Here is a 6,456-nt window from a genome sequence, read left to right as displayed (position 1 = left end):
ATAGATTCTATAACCGTCAATGTTCGTTTGTTATATACTCTATAGGCTTTACTATCTAAGGCATACCCTAGGAAGATACCTTCATCTGATTTCACATCAATTTTTTCTAGATGTTCATTGTCTCTAAGCACAAAATATTTATAGTCAAAGATATGAAAATATGATATGTTTGGTCTATGGTCATTCCATAATTCATACAGAATCTTATTAAGAGATGGTCTAATCAAAACTCTATTTAGAACATAGCAGACAGTATTTACTGCCTAAGCCTAGAAATACTTAGGTAATTTACGTTCGTTAAGCATAGTTCTGGTCATTTCTTGTATAGACCTATTCTTCCTTTCAAATACACCACTTTGTTGTGGTGTTCTAGGAGTCACAAAATTATGAGCTATTTCTAATGAATTACAGTAGTCTTCTATGCCTTGATTTTTAAATTCTCTACCCCTATCACTCCGAATTTCAGTGATAGTATATCCCTTTTCATTTTGGATTTTCTTGCACAGGTTTATGAATTGTTCACACGCTTCATTTTTGTGACCTAAGAATAATACCCATGTATATCTTTAAAAATCATCAACTATGACAAATGTGTATGATTTTCCTTCTAAACTCTGAATTGGGTTTTGACCAAATAAATCTAAGTGTAGCATTTGAAGTGGCCCAGAAGTGGATATTTCTTTCTTCATCTTAAAGCTTGTTCTTCCTTGTTTTCCTAGTTGACAAGCCTCACAAATTTAATCTTTAATGAATTTTGTCTTAGGCAGTCCCTTAACTAAGTCTCCCTTAACTAGTTTAGATATTAAGTCCATGTTTGCATGTCCTAGTCTCCTATGCCAAATCCAGCTAATTTCATTCATAGCGGAAAATCATGTCACACTCTGTAAGGTTAAGTTATCAAAATTGGTAGTATATACGTTTTCATGACGCTTAGCAGTGAACAATATCTTATTATTAGTTTTGTGTTCAACAATGCACTTGTCATGTTCAAAAGACACTTACGTTTATCACACAGTTGGCTTATACTCAATAAGTTGTGCTTTAAACCATCAACTAGGAAAACATCATCTATAACTAGTGATGAATCATTACCAACTTTACTTACACCTATGATCCTTCCCTTAGCATTATCCCCAAAAGTGACAAATCCTTCATCTTTGGGTGTGATGGATGTGAACTTCGCTTTATCCCCGGTCATGTGACATGAACATCCGCTATCCATATACCATCTGTCTTTTGAGGATGATGATCTTAAGCATATCTGCAAGACACAATCAGATAACTACTTTTGCTACCCAGATTTTCTTGGGTCCATGGGGGTTAGTGCTAGATTCTCTTTTGACCTTTCATACTTTCTTAATTTTGACATCTTTATTTTTGAAAGGACAGCCAAATTTTATGTGACCCAACCTCTTACATTTAAAACATGTAATATTTCTATGATAATCCTTAGTTGGAACATATGATTTTGATTCTCTTATAAAATATCCCATGTAAAGATGTCTCTTCTTTAGATTTTCCTTCCCATTAAAACCAAGCCCTTCCTTTTCTAGGGAATTGCTTTGAGCTCCTAGGAGTTTTTAAAAATTACTTTTTCCTTTAGTAAATTTTCAAATAATTTCAAATTTATCTTTCAAATCCTTTTCTAACTCCTCAATTTTCAAAACCTTGTCTTTCATGAGTGATGCATAAGATTCATTTTGGTGTTCAACTAAACTTGAAAGTTCTTTGAATTTATTTTTCAAATCAAAAATTTTCTTAGTTTTCTTCTCAAGCATTTTAATAGAGTACAAGTATTCTTGTTTCAGTTCATCATATGAAAGCATGTCATTCTCGTTTTCAGAATGACTGGAATAATAAGAAGATTATAAGAATGATGATTGTACCTCAAGGTCATCATGTACCATTAGACACAGATTGGCAATCTCGTCACCACTGGATTCAGATTCTGAACAGTTTATGTTGTGCGTATCCCAACTGACTTTCAGTGCCTTTTTTTTTTTTCTTGGAGGCTTTCACTAGTTTGGGACACTCAAGCTTGATGTGTCCAACATCTTTGTAGTTGTAGCATGTTGGTGGATCTTCCTTCTTTTTCTTCATGCTTGACTCTCCTCTTTCTGATTTTGAGTTCCGAAATTTTCTGTTGAACTTCTTATTCTTCTTCAAGAACTTTCTAAACTTCTTTGTTAGCAAGGTCATGTCATCTTCCGTATCAGAATCACTTTCTTCACCAGAGTTGTTTGACAATGCCTTAGGTGCTGTGACTTTCTTTGCTTTGTTTTGCTCATTTTTCCTCTCATTTATTGCCAGCTCATAGGTGATGAGGGATCCAATGAGTTTGTCAACCGACATCTCCTTGAGATTTCTCCCTTTTGCTATTGCTGTAGCTTTCACCTTCCAAACTGGAGGTAGTCCCCTAAGTATTTTCCTAATCAACTCAAAAGCAGGGTTAGTTTTTCCAAGTGCATGAATCTAGTGTACATGGATTGAATAGATTGATCAGCAGTCATTCTAAATGCTTCATATTCACTGGTGAGCATGTCTATCTTACTATCTTTGACTTCCTTAGTGCCTTCATGTGTAACTTCTAATTTTTCACAAATTTCTTTAGCATAGTTACATGTCATTATCCTATTAAATTCATTTACATCTAATGCATAGAAGAGTAAGTGCATCGCAGTAGCATTTATTTGCACTGATTTCCAGTCCTCTTCAGTACACTTATCTTCAGTTTTAGTTACATTTACCTTATCAATTACTTTCATGGGAACATAATTTCCCTTAGTAACTATTTTCCATACCTTCCAATCTACATTTAACAGGTATATGCTCATCCTATGTTTCCAATAGGTGTAATTTACGCCACAAAAAATTGGTGGTCTAGTGAATGAGTGTCCCTCACCGAATGGAGTTACACCGATGTGTGCCAAGTGATCTTTTTACAAATGAACTATTAAGTCTATGTACACTCTCTCTAATACCAAATGTTGATTTAGGTGTAATCCCAATAGGAGGGGTGAATTGGGTATTTTAAAATTCTTTAAAACCTATTTACCTATTAGTCCCTCTTTCTAAATTTAATAAATTACTTATCAAGTTTGTGTGAGGTTATTCAACATACATACATGCAATACAAGTAATGAAGTGCGTTGTGGAAATTCAAAAAATAAGGGAAGAGAGAATGCATACGCGATTTTACGAGGTTTAGCCAACCCGACCTATGTCCTCACCTTAAGCAACCCACTCAAGGATTTCAGTATAATCCATGCTCCTTAAATTGGGACAGAGCTTCCCTTACATCCGCTGCTTACAAGAGGTACAGCTTCCTCCTAATCCGCTGCTTACAAGAGATACAACTTTCTCCTCAAACCCGGTTCACAATTCGAAACTTGATTACAATATAATCTGCAAAACAATCAATGTTGCTTCTAACAAAGTTAGTGAGTACAATTGAAATTTCTAATACATAATCATATGATGAAACTTGAAACTCAGAATGTATGAAAATAATACAATCGTTTTATGAATGAAATGCTTCAACACACAATTTCCCTTTTTACCAAAACTCTCAAGTAATGATATAATTAAAAGCTTTGGAGAAAATTAGGGTTCTAGTTCACTTTACAAAAATGCATGAATATCTAATGTGAACTTATCAAAAGCTTTATCTTGAATATTATATTAATCAAAATCACAAAGCTTTCTTTCAAATATTCAATCACAACACGATCCTTGTAATATCCAAATCTATATATATATATATATATATATATATATATATATATATATAATACGATTTCCAAAGATCAAAAACTAAATATAAAGTTTTCCAAAGAAAATATCTCTCAATAATATTTAATCAAGTGTTTTAATATATCTAAAATATAGATCCTTTAACTGAATACACACTTGAATCAAAACTATTTAACCAATGACAAAACCCTTTATCAAGTAGTGATATTATCTAAATAATCTATATGAAAGTATACTCACAATCAATCACTCAGCTTATTTCAACAATAGATTTTGAAATGAAAAGTTCTTTGAAAAATATATATCAATCAAGCAAATCAGTTTATATGAAGAACTCTATGAGAAGAAATATCAACTTGTAGATCGATTTATCAAACCTCAATACCAAAATGATTCCATAATGAAAGCTAGATTGCTTTTTGAAAAACGAGATATCCTTAGCTCAGATTCAATGTAAGAACTTTGAAATCCCAGGCAAAGGTTTCAGCAGCATGTTCAAAGTTGTGCTAATCGTGCAATCTCTTTAATTGTATGCAAAAGGTTTGTTCTCTTCTCTTCCAAAAGTCTTAGCTTCAGCACTAGGGTTTAGATGATGTCTAAATAGGTGCCTTACCCTTAGAATCAATCCTAACTGTTGGATCAAAGAAATAGCTTACGTGTTCTTTCATTAAAAAAATAAATTTTTAAACTTTCCTACAAGTTCATACGACTGAGGTTAAAGGCCCAGACGACTGAAGTTCCTTAGAGCTTCAAAAAATTAACCTAGATACAGGGTCAGACGACTGAAGTGTCGAGTTCAGATGACCGAAGTCTGTGTTCAGTCTTCTGAGGTGCTTCTGTTAGGTTCTGTGTTTCACCATTAATTCTTCAAGCAACTAAACTTAATCTTCGATCTTCTGAAGAAAGTCTTTAGATGACTGAACTTATTTCGATCTTCTGAAGTGCAATCTTTAGAGGACTAAACGCTCAGTTCGGTCTTCTGAAGTTCCTATTTCTTGAACTTTTTTCGTTATAATTTGAAAAACTTCTTTGCTCTCTTTCTTCGCTATTTTATAAAAATATTTTTTGAGGTTTTAAAAATATTTTAAGTCCATTAATGTCTCCTAATGAAGTTCATGAAATGCATGAGTCTTAAGATCATTCTAGGGTATATGTTGAGCATCAAATTAAATCACATGAAAATGTAAATACATTAGCTCTAAGTACCCATTCTCATGACGATCTTGAACTTGTTGCTTGCATCTTCATTCTTGTACTCTTTGAGTTCCATGGATTGTGCCAAGATATGTATGCTTTAATCTTCATGGCTTCCATGACTTGTTATCTTTCCGTGCATGCTTAATATAGTTCCTTTTCACAATCTCAATGCACATATCAAACACCAAGTGATTTGTCATTATCAAAACAGTATTGGACTCATAGAGTCAACAAAGGCTAAAAACACAATGTTCACGTGACTTGTAGCACTTAGGGTTCCTTGTGGGCACTAAGAGAATGCCTGTGGTGACTTTGACACCTTGTGAGGTACTATTGATTCATTTATAGTTCTTTTGAGTTTTTGACATCAGCTCAAAGTTCATGAAACTCAAATCTTCCTTTTTTTTTTTTCCTTAATATTCTCTATACACTAGTCTCGATTTTTGACTTGCTATCCTAGAGGTGACATCTAGTGGGGAGATAGAAACCTAGGTCTTGTAGCCTACTCAAGATGAAAAGGTTGAGCCACCCCTAGAAATAGACTTATTTCATGGACTCCTGTTCGAGCTTAATTCACATTGGTGGTATGAAGACAACAAAAGAAATGTAATGATTGTCCTAATTGACCATAAAAAGAAAGAAATTGAAGAATGAGAAGAACAAAGAAAAAGAGAAACTGAATGAGATGAAATATTAATATCTGCTCCACACAACTACCACAAAAAGTCAGGGACACAACACATGTTCTCCACATATGAAGGCTCTTCAACTGCTTAATGCCTCAGATGTATTCATGCCTGATTTGTAAATAAGTTGATATAGGGTTGTCTTGGTTGGATATGGCAAGTAGGTAAGAAGATGTTAGGGTGAAGGACCCGACACCTCACAAATAGGCTGGATCTTTTTCAGACTAGTCCACACCATACATTTAGTGTTTGTTCCTTACAATATGTGGGATGTTTGATCACGATACTCCTCCTCACATATGACAAGTGAACCCATACTTTTTGAGTGTTTTTGAGGGTATACCAGTTAGGCCGAGTCAAAAAAACCATTCTATAGGTGTCCACTGGTATTCTAGGTGTAACGAGTCATACACATTACACATGCCTCGAGATTTCACCTATTTATACTTGAATTTATATGGCTACATTAACTTTGAATTGTAATTGTTGGTTTAACTCTATGTGAGTATACTGTTCTTAATGATTATATGGTGATGAAACTCGCATGAGTGACTTGCTTCGGAGTTATGTGAATTGTGTATAAATGAGCTTGTGTGTAATCTGGTGATATTCTTGTATGAGAAATGGTATATTTTTGTTGCATATGCATTCATTGAATATTCATTGGAATTGGTGTTTGTGGGTGTCGCCTTGAAGCCCTCATGAGACTACAACTCGTCTACTAGGATTGACCTAAGGGTTTAAAGTCTTATTGCATTTGGTAAATGCAACCATGTTTCCTATGAAAGAGGAGGTAGATAGGGTTTGGTAGTTTTCTTAA

Source organism: Malania oleifera, chromosome 3 (assembly GCF_029873635.1).
Source record: "Malania oleifera isolate guangnan ecotype guangnan chromosome 3, ASM2987363v1, whole genome shotgun sequence".
In the NCBI taxonomy this organism is placed as follows: Eukaryota; Viridiplantae; Streptophyta; class Magnoliopsida; order Santalales; family Ximeniaceae; genus Malania; species Malania oleifera.
Note: the sequence above shows the minus strand (reverse complement) of the source record.